At 40.4% G+C, this 13,647-nt stretch overlaps 1 protein-coding gene across 2 annotated transcripts in view; it reads left to right on the forward strand.

Moving 5' to 3' along the window:
- LOC100746621 overlaps positions 1-13,647 on the forward strand; it is a 249,333-nt gene that overhangs the window by 78,916 nt on the left and 156,770 nt on the right. For both annotated transcript variants that reach the window (XM_003491144.4, XM_012388086.3), the window contains one exon: positions 4,378-4,418. The gene's annotated coding sequence lies outside the window, so the exon portion shown is untranslated. The remainder of the gene's footprint in view (positions 1-4,377; positions 4,419-13,647) is intronic.

Below are 13,647 nucleotides of genomic sequence, written 5' to 3' on the forward strand. Positions count from 1 at the left end.
TAATGAACTTTCTGAATAAATGTGCGTAACAACAATGGATATTGTTTATAATTACTTGACTAACCGAGCCGAACGACGAACAAGATAATGATCATCATAATTTGATTTATGCGAAGGTATTGCACAAGGGAACTAAGACGGAACAAAGGAAATTGGATACACGTAATCCGAGTAGCATTTTGTTGCGATTGTTCTGCGCAAGGTATTTGTTTAACAAGATCCAAGGTAAAATCCTGATGGTCTGGAAGGTCCTGTGTTCACGGAACGCACACGTATGGGCAGACAGATTCGTTAGCAGTTAGTAGACTCCGTAATTGTTAGCACGTCTGGAGTTACGGTTTAGATGGCACAACGTTACATGATGGGTGATTAAAGACTTGATAGAGTAGACGAGCATTGGTTAGGTGTAAATTCTCTCTCATCGGCTCATCTTGCACGATATATCGTGTTCGGTTTCCTCGTCTTCCTTCGACCTTTGCTCCCTTCATTTTTTTCTTTCTACGTCAACAGATCTTCCCGAAAGAAAAATGAAAATGAGATTGTACGCGATTTCCATTCGACCTAATGAAACGAACTTGCTTAATGCGATTTATTATCGAAATACGTAACGATAAACGATGTAAATCTTATACGTAAAGTTTGCGAGAAGTTGTTCCGGTAATTTGGAGAGAGCTCCTCGAGATAGTCTTTGATTACGAAACTTTTGCTCTTGTTTAAGACTTGCAAGATTTTCTGAAAATTTAGTAATTTGGGCTTGGCATCGACGAGGGAATAATAGAATGATTACATAATGAAGCGAGAGAAAGGAAAGAGAAGGAAACGGGACAGGACGCGTTGAAAATGGAAAATCTGCCTGGCCACGGATTCCTAGAGTCGCGCCATATATTTATACGCAGGAATTAATTCGGCGCCGGGACGAATTAACTTTCTATGGCGTTCTGCCAGCCTCCAAGTCTGTTGATCCGACGGAATTTAACTACCATTCGATGTAATTGAAGCGTCCTCGACTCAGCCACCATTATCTGTACGTTCCGTGTGCTCGATCTCTGGGGAAAAATTGTCTTATTCGGAGAAAACAGATTCGCCCTGGGAACTGGCTAACGCAAAGAAAACGTTCGTGACTTTCGAGTTGACTACTCGAAAGATGTTCAATCAACTTAATACCAGCGTTCAGGGACGAATATCTTAAGTCCTTTGCAACGTAGAGTGTATTATATCAGACTTTACTTTTCTGCCAATTTCCTACAACTGTTACTTTGCAAAATGTCCAATCTGTTCATCGAAAGTTGCTTTTTCCCCCTGGCCTAGACAAAACTGTACTCGACAGTAAATATCGTTAATTGCAAGTTTGGCGAATCGTTAGCCAACTAGAGAGAGGCACTCCATCTCGAAGCTGTGAAATTTATCGTGCGGAATATTGTCACGGTCTAGCGTGTAACCGCGTTAGAATAATTTTCCACGGGAACATTTCGAGGGAAGAGGGACTATTGTTATTCCCGCGATGCTCCCTGCTATAATATACCGTTTACGTAGAACGTCAGACCGGGCTGATAGATTCCTGTGAACAAGCAACATCACCCGTTGCGATTCATAGCCGCGCATCCTGAATCGAATATCATTGTGCTACGTCATTAACACTGCGTTACGAGACATACAGCAATTAGATAGACTCTCTCTCTGATCGATTGTACTTGTAACCAAATCTCTCGACGGACAAAAGCACGACTTGCTACACGATAATGCACTATCGTGCTATTGCACCACGTTTCCTCGTCTATGCTCGTACCATTTCTCCAAACCTGGGCTGCGTTGATTAATTAGTCGAAGAATTTCTATCATTTTACTTCTGCAAGAATGAAAGTATTACGAAGATGGAAAGTATCTTTGAAAGCAAACTAAAATTCTTATTAGATATATTAGATGAGCGAGAGTAGAATGCAACGCGATACAACGCAACGTGAACCAATTTAAGCGGTCGGCCCATTCGTGTATATCGATCACTTGAAACTCAATCATTCGCGATAAACGATCGTCTAAAATTCCCCTTTCCTTTACTTTTTCCCATTTCATTGTACGATAAAAGAAGAAAGAAATATCCGTTTTATTTTTTAAATTGTTGAGGTATATATACGTTTTGGATTCTGCTCGGGTCTCTACCAGATATTCCACGATCTTCGTTCTCAGGGATATTTGTACTTACACCGACACCATTGTCGGTGCACTTTGACCCTCGTTCACTCGAAAGCCTGAAGTAGATTTCCGCGGGGAAAAAAGTCGCATTTTTTCCGACGGTAATGCGCCAGTTTTCGAAACGAGATTTACCAGTGGAAACTTTTCATTTTGGATAAGACAGGATTTATCGCTAGGCATCCAGCATGCGAATGCGCTCCAGCTCTGACAAAATCGGCTGCTCCGCGATGAAGTATAGTTTTCAGTCTCGTGATCTTAAGTTCGACGAGCTTCCCAGAAAACGACCAAATTTTGTGACAAATTTTGTTCAAAATTTTCCGTCCTTAAATATCGAATTTGCGTTGCCTGCTTTTGCAGAAATTCGGACTAATAAAATAAGAACGAGTACCGAATATCAAATAAAAAGCGAAACACCGAAATATCGAGGTTTTACGGGCGTTTCCAATTGTTAATCACGAATTTCGTACGTGTAGGCAAGAGAGAGAGGGCGAGAGAGAGAGAGAGAGAGAGAGAGAGAGAGAGAGAGTAGAATGGCAAGGAAACGGCGGAATAATTGAAACGGTATGCGAAATTGCTTGTTCGCGCAAACGAACGGAACAAAGCAGAGAGATGATGTTATAAAATATTGAAAAGAAGGCAGGTGAGGGTTTTCGGTGTCGTTTGGCGCGTTGTTTGTCTTATCGCAAAACAATCACCGAATCGCCGGTATTATCCCGACGCGATCGCTGCGGTGAAAAGCAAATTGCTAGGCACGAAATTGATTTCCCTCTATTGAATTGCTCTGTCCTGCAGTTCTGTTGAAATCTTGCAGCTGTGTGTGTATGTGTGCGTGCGTGTGCGTGCATGTGCGCGCGTGTAACTGAAATGCAAGTGACGGACCCATGGAAAAAAATCCGTCGGGACAATGGAGGCTATCTTAACCGCGCGCAACCATCACCCTTCTCCGCTTTTTCAACTAAACTTCATGTTCGACGTTTGACTGTCAGCCATTCTTTCGTGTTTACAGTTATATAACTGGCCATCCTTTCACGGATCATACCGCCAACGATTCTATATGCCTTTCACACTTTCGGTGATTTATTCGACAGATGGAATGTACGGCAGGAATTTTTCCAGAGAATAAAGCAACGGGATTTTTAAACGTTCGAAAGAGACAATGTTGTCGTTTACATTAATTTTATCACACGCTTCTTCGGTGGTTAAGCAATATCAATTTACAGCAGAAGCATTTGAAATATAGGAAGTTTATTTCTCTACGTTGCAATTTACTTATTTTCTTAAATTCACTTGACCATCGTAGGAAAGCTTTTACCCGCGCGTCTAAAATTCATAGACAAGGCCTCGCGTCATCTTGCCGCTTCCGATCGCATCGTGAAAGCCCAATAGGTCGAATGCTTCGTGTTTCGACATCGAAGGAAGTGCGTCGTATTTCAGCCGCAGCAATTTACCGGCGATTTATAACCATTGACGAAAAGTCATGGACGTAGAAAAGTTAGGGTATATAGACACGCGTAGAAGTATCGATATACGAAGTGTATCGGATCGTAGAACGGTGTATGGGCTTTCCAGAAGAAATTAAGGGGACAGTGTAAAGTAGAAAGTTTACGCGTTGGCTGGTACCGTTGCACTTGAGTTCTATGTGGTTATACAACGACGATATGGCATCGGGGTGCGCGAGAAAATTATAGGAGAACGTTTACGCAAATATGCTTCTCGTACGTTGTCACTGCGGAGGATTAAGCTATGCCAAAATTAAATAAAATTATTAATATTTATATGTACTATTTTCTAAATTGCTGTTGGTTAGTAATGAAGTCTCTCAGGAGCAAAAATTCCTGTCATCTCTATTTTTATCTATTGTTATCTATCGTTATATACTATTAGTATTTACCAAAATACACAATTGGTTTAAGTTTTCAGAAGCAAAATGATTAACCTCGATAGACGTATGATTCTGTGTGTTTTTGTGTAGCTCGGTTAGTGATCGGTAAAGTAGTAATCCTAAAAGTATAATCTAAAATATTATCTTAGAAAGATAATAATAGAAGAAAATTGTTATATTATAATATAGCGTTAAATGAATAGAAGAAGGTGCTTAAATTCTATATGACAAATTAACGTAGAATGATTCATCTGTAATAAATCGTTTCGTGGAGATAATGATATTAATTCCTTCTCCTGTTTCAGAAATCGGCAAGTGCGGCTGCCACATCCAACTTCTGCAACCCGTAAGTTTACCACGATATATTACCAAAATATAATTGACACTATACGGTCCGCTTACGCTCGGATATCAAGCAAAGGCAGATTATAAATCACGAGACCTTTAGCTTCGTGCTAATGTGCGCTTTTACGATCGGCTCATTGCCACAAAGTGCGTCATAAAGAAGCTAATAAAGTCCATCCGTGCTGGATGCTATCTTTATGAATTCGTGCCAGCCAGCTTCGCGCTTGTTTCGTTTTGTCCCTAGTCGTTGTTCCTTTTGTCAGCTCAACGATGTACTTCAAATTTATTCGGCTAGAAATTCAGGTAAATTTATTCATGTTTCTTCAACCTGTTGGCCGAGTTATCCCTTAATTATTTAAAAGTTCCATAAAGATATGATATTGATTTCACGTTGGTCCTGGATTTTAGTAAAAATTTTAATATAATTGACCAAAGCGTAAAAAGATAGTAGTTTGCTGAATAAATTATCGCGTGAATTCGTCTCAATTAACAGGTTGAAAATTAATCGATAAGAATACAGATTAACTCTCGATTTCAAAATTGTTAAAATCGGCAAAGGTATCTTCGAACAAAAATGTTCGAACAAAATATCGCGTAACTGAAAATACTCTCAGGGGAGCGGATAAAAGAATTAGGAAAAAAATCACGAAAAAGAAAGATGCAAGCAAAAAATAGTTTCGCGTCTAGGGATTACCGAGCTTTTGGAAATATTTGTATAACCCAATTTACAGGACAGACAGGTGCCGGTAAGAATTTTCACCGGTGTATTTTTTAAAGCAAACACGGGCCGTTGGTCGTTAACTGAAAAATCCGGACAAAAGCGGGACGTTTAAAACAATTACGCGGCGAGAGATTGACGAAATTTTTGCCGCATTTCCTTGCCGCGCGTAAAACTTTTCGCATTAATAATCGCACGGAATCATTGTCCGGCCGCGAAACGAATGGGGAGATTTTTGTACAAGCCAGAGGATAAAAAGGGACGTTTGACTAGGTGACCTCCATCGGGTTTTTGTCGCGTATGTTTGCCTCCGTTCAACGTCGACGCCTGCAAAAAGATCGTTAGCGGGATCTAGAAATGGTATACCGATGTGGCTTATCGATTCTAATTTACCGGAAAGTCATTATCGCGCTAAAAAGTTGCTATTCCATTCCATAATGTTGCCTTGGAATTCCTGTCGGACCCAATTTTCAGTTATCTGTTCTAGTCGTCCTAAATTCGCAACGAATTTCCAGGTAATTTCAAGTTTGAATCATACTATGATTATGTATTTCCTTGGACATTCGTCTCAACGTGAAAACCATAAATACGTATATAGGATGAAAACGTATTGCCGTAGCCATAGAATTTCTTGAAAGAATAGATTTGAATTATTCAAACATAGCAAAATTTTCTAATTTGAAATGTAACGAACGTAAATTCCAATTGTGCCATTTTATAACGTAAACGTAACTATATCTGCCACAGTGGAAACCCCGTTAGCCTAATCTTCGCTCTAATCGGCGAAACAATTTCGACTTTATCTCTCGGCCATGGATTGCAACACAGCTGAATACGCATATTAGCGATTATTCGCGTCGATCGCGCGACAACGATGCCCGCGTAACCGATAAACGTTAATAAACCTCGTATAACTATATTGGGCGACGTGTAATTCCCGATTCAATCGGCGGAATCGTCTCTCCATGACCGTGAAGAACGTCGCCGTGGAAACGATCGTAATTTGATGTCTGCCCCGAGAAAACCCGTGATTATTCTAATGCATCGAACTAGGCAAGAAAGGATCGACTTGTATCGGATCGACTTAATATTCATCGTCGAGCGCCTTACAAATTGTATTCTCAATTTTCATGAGCCTGTCCTCCTTCCAAAGTGATTTGGTCGTCGCGTCTCGCATCCGTGGGTTAAAAAGCGAAAAGTCAGCTGGAAGTTGTAACGATCTAGTTGTGTAGGAGGCTGGAAAGAAGGAGAGGGAGGGAAGAAGATGACTTTTTATCGAGACAGCCAGGTCGTACGATGGACCGATTATAGGGTGGAAGTATCGAGTGGACCATTAAATCGTAGCCGGAGCAATTACATCCGATCTACTCGCGTCTGATGATGTTGATTTAAGCCACGCTCTCAGTGAGATCGTCAAAGATGCCGTTTATTATTCGCAATAGTCGATTAGTGGAGAAATAGCGCGACACAGCCAGCGTTTTATCGAGCGTTCTCGAGTGCTTTAAGAAATCGAACGGAGGACTTTGAAGATTGAACGCCGAAAGAGGCGCGCTATTAGCAAGCACAGGGTACGCTGTTGCGACACACCGTGTCTAGCTTGTTTGGAATTTAAACGAGTAACTCGAGTCGGCTGGTTCAGGCAGAAGAGGCCAGACAGATTCGAGAGCGTACAATTAATTAATTTTTTCTCTGATAAAGTTTGTAACGTTTATCGAGAGAGAATTTATAACGAAATATTAACGGTGCGAAATATCGGAGGCATGTCTTATCTCTTCGTAGAATTTTGGCTATCTAATTTAAGTATTTGACAGAAGCATCCATTTCTACTTGAATTACTCCATTCGAGACATTGGTAAAGGATAGGATTTAATTGCATAATAGAACAATAATTTAATAACGAAGAAAGTTCGTTTTAATTGAAAAATTCGTACTGTTTGCTGCTTGTTATTAATGTCTTTGAAGGAAGGGAAAGGGGAAGGAAAGAGACAGTTTAATTACTCAGAGGTTCTAGTCGAAATTCACGAAGAACGTACGAAACGATTCGAAAAAAGCGAAGCTTAAATATTTAATAAAAAAAGGAAGTCAGAAACGCAGTCTCATCTCAGACTCCTTTTCTCCTGGCTCTTCGACTCTTTAATCAATGAGCACCGAGAAAACTTCCGTAATTCTTCCTGTTCTCGCTGCATTTCTCTTCTCTTTCCTGCAACGATATACTGAAAAAGATATTTACCCGTCCTAACAAAGTTCATTAAAAACAGAACCACGGCCCAAGAACTCGGAAATTACTTACTGATTCGGAATTCAATTTCGAGGAACGCTGGAGAACTATTTCCCACTCGTAATCAGCTGATTCTTTGCACCCGCCGCTAATGACTAAAGCGTTAACGAATGAAGAATATGAAGAAACACGTGCACGGCTGAAATGGTGAGCGCAAATTCGCCCGTTCGAAGTGAAACTGTTCTCGAACAACTCTCAGAGCCCGAGAAGGTCTCGTTAAAAAGTACTCAGAAGTGTATCAGTTATCGAAAACGCCTCGACCAGGTTGAATGGGTCGGTGACACCCGAGAAATCACTTTCATGAACGAGAATCCTTAAGGTCGCGTTTAGAAGGGGAGAGAAAGAGGAACGAGAAAAAAGGAGAAAGAGAGAAATAGATAGATAGATAAATAGATAGAGAGAGAGAGAGAGAGAGAGAGGGGTGGGGAGAGAGAGAGAATGAGAGAGAGATAGAGAGAGAGAGCATACGGACAGGAAGGTCGGCCATCCTGCGGCAACTCGTTCCCTTCGAAATTCTCGACGAAATATCGACGCGATTCCGATAACTTATGACGGCTGCTGCTTCCAGTTCCACCACTTCTATGGTGATTGCCTTTTGTTACGGCTGAATAGCGTCCGTTGGTGCTCGAGTCCTGGCCTGTGCCGTTCCATGAGGTTCCTTGCACTCGTTCCCTTCGTATCGGGAGAAAATGGAGTTCCTTTCTACGGGACTCTTTCGAGGGACAACTTCTTTTCGACTGAAACTGACCACAGCTCAGCTGAGTAGGCAGGGAGACCCGAAGGACCATGTACCACGGTCGTCGAAGAAAAGGGAGTGGAAAGTGGGTTTTCACTTCAAAGATCGTTCGGAAGTAGGGGAAATTATTGGAGGATAAAGTTTTAGGCCCTTTGCCCTCTGGCGAACAGATTGCAGGTTTAGCCGTTCCACTGTTATTTTTATTCTATGAAAATCACTGCAGGCTGTCGTGTACAGTAACCACTCGATCTTCATTCGTTCTTTTATTGAATCGAGCGGAGAAGTTGTTGCGTTTTTACCGTATTAGATATCGCCATGTTATATTTACAGGATTATCGATATTTCCACGAGTTTTTTGATTGCTTCTTTGTAGAAGCTTCGTTGTTTGATCGTGAAATAACCCCGCCAGAGGAGTATATACACCTTATCTATACAAATCGCTATTATCACAAACGAAACGCAAATAAAATCGAAGATATCAATTTAATCGTCGATCGAACGAGGGCAACCGATATTCGTCAGGAAAACCACTATGTACTGCTCGCGTTTCGAACAATCGTTTCACCTTCGATACCAGTCCGTTGTTACCATTTTTACAGGAATATTTTGATATTTTGCGCTGCAAGTTCCAACTTGGAAAACATTCGCTGATACGCGGTACAACGTTGGCAGGAAAAATTCTCTGTAAAAATATGGCCTGAGATAGAAGCCGGATCGGTAGGGAAATATGTAGGAAGGAAGATTCGATCGATCGACGGCCCATTTAATTTTCAGATTCTATTTTTAAATGGCAGTCGCGTTTGGGTTTTCTCTGTGAGCCCTGCTCGCCGTATCTACGAGGATGGCTAGCATCGGCGGTGGAAAAGGGGGTGGACAGCATTCCTTTCTATGCGTAACAAAATTAAATTCTCTGACGACGGATTGGTAACCGCCGCATTCTTCTGCGTGCGGAAAAACTAATTGCACCGGTTCGTCTTCAATGAATTTTCCCTGGCCATTATTCAACTCGGGAACATTGCCACACCGCCGTTGAAAAAACAAATACGTCGTGTGTCATTTTGCGAGAGGGCAGCCGCGTTTCCGCGGAAAGAACGAACGTTGATTGACCGTTCTTGTGGACTCGTAAATTTTTATAATTCGTTCGTTTAATTTTTTCTTTTGTAAACGCCCACGTGTGTTCGTGACTTGTTGATACTGAGCCGACTCGATTGCTCGAATTTATCGTTCGTTCGTATCGATATTGTTGCCTCGCTTTTATATCGCAGCCACTGGAACTGCCTTTTCCCTATTCGTTGACAATCGCTAATACTTTCGGCTAATTTTTGGTGCAAGCGACCTGAAATTTGTGATCGATCGCACCTTTAAGGCTAGATGAATTTAATGATTTTTCTATCGGTGAATGATTTTATTCGTCGTTTTATTTTTCGTTTCGTTTCATTATAAAACGTATGACGATCAGAGTCAAAGTCGAAACTCATAGCCATTTCAAATTATCCGGTTCTCACCTAACGCATAACATAACTCGTTAAAAATGTGGACAACACTAGAGTTTTCTATCGTTGTACGACAATATTTTACTCGTTAAGAGTTTACCCGTCGCAGTTGGAAGTTGTACGAACGCTTTCGTTGTTTTGCAACTCGATGCTTTAGCGAGGCGTGCCGCTACGATTCAAACGAGACAGTTTATCGAGACTAGTTAGCATGCTTTTTACAGTTTCAAGTATTGCGCGAATTTAATTATTTTCGCTCCTCCAGTCTCATCGTGCGTTTGGATACTGCGATAATTGTCTAAAAATCTAAGAAAAGTGACGATCATTACGTTATGAAATCTCCCGGCGTAATATTCGCTTCCTGTGATCGAAACAGAACTGGTTGTCCAGATAAATAGGAAACGTAATCGTAAATGTACATGTTGATGTTATCGTGAATTTGTTCTGTAGTTCATCGAAAAGCAAGCAAGAGTAGAAAGACGAATAGTAATTAATTCGTATGGTTTATCGGCCGATTAAATATTCACATGACTGTAGAAATGCATAGAGTCGCTCAGACACCTGTCAAAAATTATAACTTTCTTCTTAGTGCGATTAGTGCATTGTTTCTTCAGCGATAAATATTTCTAACAAATTTGTAATTATCTATGCTGTCTATGATTTGTAAAATCTTACCAATCACATTGATAGTTTTGATTAAAAGTCACTCAAGGTATATCATCGCGTATATGAAAGATTGGACAAATTGAGCTATTAATAAATCATAGTAAATAAGGATAGGGACGATTGGGTCCGGTGAATTATATCTATTTAGAGAACGATGATTTATTTTCGGTACGCGACAGGCTGTTCGTGCAGAGGGTTAAAATACAAGGTTCACCGGCAGCGCAAATTAACGGTATAAGACAGGTTTATGTTGCCATTGATCGTCAGTTTAATACCACCGACATTTTTTTTACCGTTCACGCGTAAAAATCCCTTAAAATGTTACCAGCAGAAAATTGCTGTTTTCCAGTTTTAATAACGGTATAGGTTTCGCGTACGGCACGACAAATAATTTCATAAATTGCACTGCTCTTTACCGGTATCGCTGGTCCCATGTCGGGTGCGAGGAACTGTTTAAATTTCGGTATTAAAATGTTAACTCTATATTATTTAGTACCACCTTTTTCCACCTTTATTTTTTCAAGATGAAATATTGCACAATGCTCGATAGAAGGGCAGTTAATTGTTAGTTTAAAATAACGCAAACAGCGAAAGTAATCTTTTATTTTAAAATAAGAAGATTATTAAATTAATTTCGATAGAAAGTGGACGAAGTACGCAAGACGAGATACCTTACTTTGCAGACTTTTTTAAATTTCTTTACGAGCTTCGTCCATCGCTTAGGAAAGGAACAAGTCGGAAAGAATCATTTAAAAAAATAACGATCAGAGATGTCTTAGACCCCATAAATTGTAAATTTTAACAATTCAAGAGGCAAACAGTGGCGAGTAGAAAACGGTCATCCGAAAAGTGGATTTCATTGTATCCAGAAAATAACCGCGAGAAATTTCGCGTTTAGCCAAAGAAGAAAAGATTTCCGCTTATTCTCCGCGGGGATCTTAAGAAAAGCTGCGAACATTTCTGCGCAACTTCCCTGACAAACTTACCCTACCCCTTTTCAAAGGCGCCTCTAAGTTTCCTTTCGTAAAGTTTTACCTTGACCCAGCAGCCGTAGCAGGCCTGGATGAAGTGCAGTGAGAATGTGCGCAACTGGTTGGCTGACAACTTTCCCGACACGTGAGAATTGCAGATGCTGCCTCGCTCTTGCTTTTAAATGTCTCTGGGAAGCTGTTAGACGCCGCGTCGTGCTCGTTTCTTCTTTGCTTGCTCATCTTCGTCTTTTCTCTGTAGTTTCTTTTTCCTCCTCCTTTTGCCTTATTTTTTTTTCTTCACGCTCGAGGCGTCAGCGGGCAATGTTGAAGTTGCCAACACTGGATGAGCAACGTGTTTCGTCTCGTTGGTAGACTCGTAGGGTGAAACTGATTTTTTAGTAACTCTCACCGAATCTGTCACATTACTCACGTGACGAAAGGCGAAATTAGATTTTTCGAAGCTTCTAAAAGGTTGACAGTTAGAAAGCTTGATCTCGTGAAAATTATTCTTCCGTAAGAATCAATCTATTCTTCGTAATTATTAATTTTATATAACTTGCTGCACGAAATACTGTAACGATTGCTGCAAAAGTAATGGTATAAAACTGAAAATGGTATAACGATAAACAAATAAAACGAAACACGAAAGATATAAATCCTAGGAAGGTATATTACCTTTAAGGCAATCTTGCTATTAGCTTTCCGAACAAACCGATAATACAACGCGAGACAAAGCACGTTTGTTTCTCACGAACCGTGACAAAATCTCGTTCAGTTGCTTATGCGATACTCTAACAGTTTGCATCTGATCGATATCGCTAGTAACGTCATTATACAGGTCTTGTCGAAGTGTACGCACGATTTCGGTGCAACATTATCGCGTTTGGCGGCCGATAGGTATAGCCAGACTGAAATTTTTACCAGGCTTGCCGGATGCCCGGTCCGGGAGCAAATATAATTTTACACCCGTAGGATATGGCGAAGCAGCGATGCTGAACAAAACGGATTTGAAAAAATAAAAAATTCACTCTGCCCTTCCGTGGAACGATTTTCGGTGTGATTCGGTGACAGAGAATCGGTTGTTTAAATCGAATAATTTTGTTTGCCGGCCGCTCGAATTGCGGTCGTTTGTCACGTTTGTCATATAGAAAATTCTTGCTCGCGCTTCGTTGCTTGATGAAACGATCCGAACGTTTCAGATATTTAAATGATTCTTTATTCAAACGTATTCTTCTTGTTTTATCAATCGGGGGGAAAAATCCTTGGGGAAAAATTTCGGGAACGAAATTTTTGCTACGAAACTTCAAATAGATCCAGAACCAGCATCTCTTTTTTTAAGTTACAACGCCTGTGTTGTTAACTATAATTATCTAAAAACTATTACATAAGATGGAGTATTATCGTGGCTTCTGTTGACAGGAAACGAGACTTAAATACTTTTCAAATTGTAGCAATGTATCAGAAATTTACCTAATTGAGTGACAGGCGACGTTGGCAGTGTCGCTTGTTGTCGAGTCAACTGTCCGAGCGGTGTCATTTAAATAATTACCGTGGCATATTCATCGAATTAATAATGAGTAACTTCAACCGTGTTTAACAGCTTTCATGCGGATTTCTCGCTTGCATCTATAGAAATTCCGTAACAGGATTTCCAACGTTCTATCAAAACATTTTCCTAATCGATGAGATAAATTCTGATCCTTCTATAAATAATGAATCACTGTTATTCGGTAGATACGTGTTCGGTAGATACGTACGGATGAACGTGTCGGAACGTTCCAAATATCGCGTAGAAAATCTAGAACGTTTCGTTTGATAAATATTCCTTTATTACTTATTTTCTGAAGCGACGCCTTTTGCCGGCATCTATGAAAATATCACAAGTTCTTCATCGCGGAACACACACCCACTCGCCAAATTGAACGTGTCATTTAATCCACGCAACGCGTTAAAGGCAGATCCGCAGCTTATGTAGATAGGTGATAAAGTAATTAAACATCGCATTCTATCATCGAAGCAGTAAGCTTCGTTTCTGTATGCTCCATCGCTAATCAGTCAAAGAACCGCCAGAAATGTGAATTCGCTACGTTCGCCGTGCGTATCGGTTGCAAAGTATATTAGGCAGCAACGTGCGGCTGCATTCTCGCATTGCCTCATTGCACGAGGCGAAACCTAATTCATGCATTCGTGCATTTGTACATTTACTCTAATTTGATCATATGAATAGTAAAATCGACAGATTTGGCGATCTGTTCTTCAAATCAATGTTGTTAGGTGTCTCGTTATGTAAATTGATATTTTTATGTAATAGGAATAATTGAATGGAATTTAGATGGACATATTTAAATACTGATTGTACGTAATTTCTTTT

Source organism: Bombus impatiens, unplaced genomic scaffold (genome assembly GCF_000188095.3).
Source record: "Bombus impatiens unplaced genomic scaffold, BIMP_2.2 scf_0517, whole genome shotgun sequence".
Taxonomy (NCBI): Eukaryota; Metazoa; Arthropoda; class Insecta; order Hymenoptera; family Apidae; genus Bombus; species Bombus impatiens.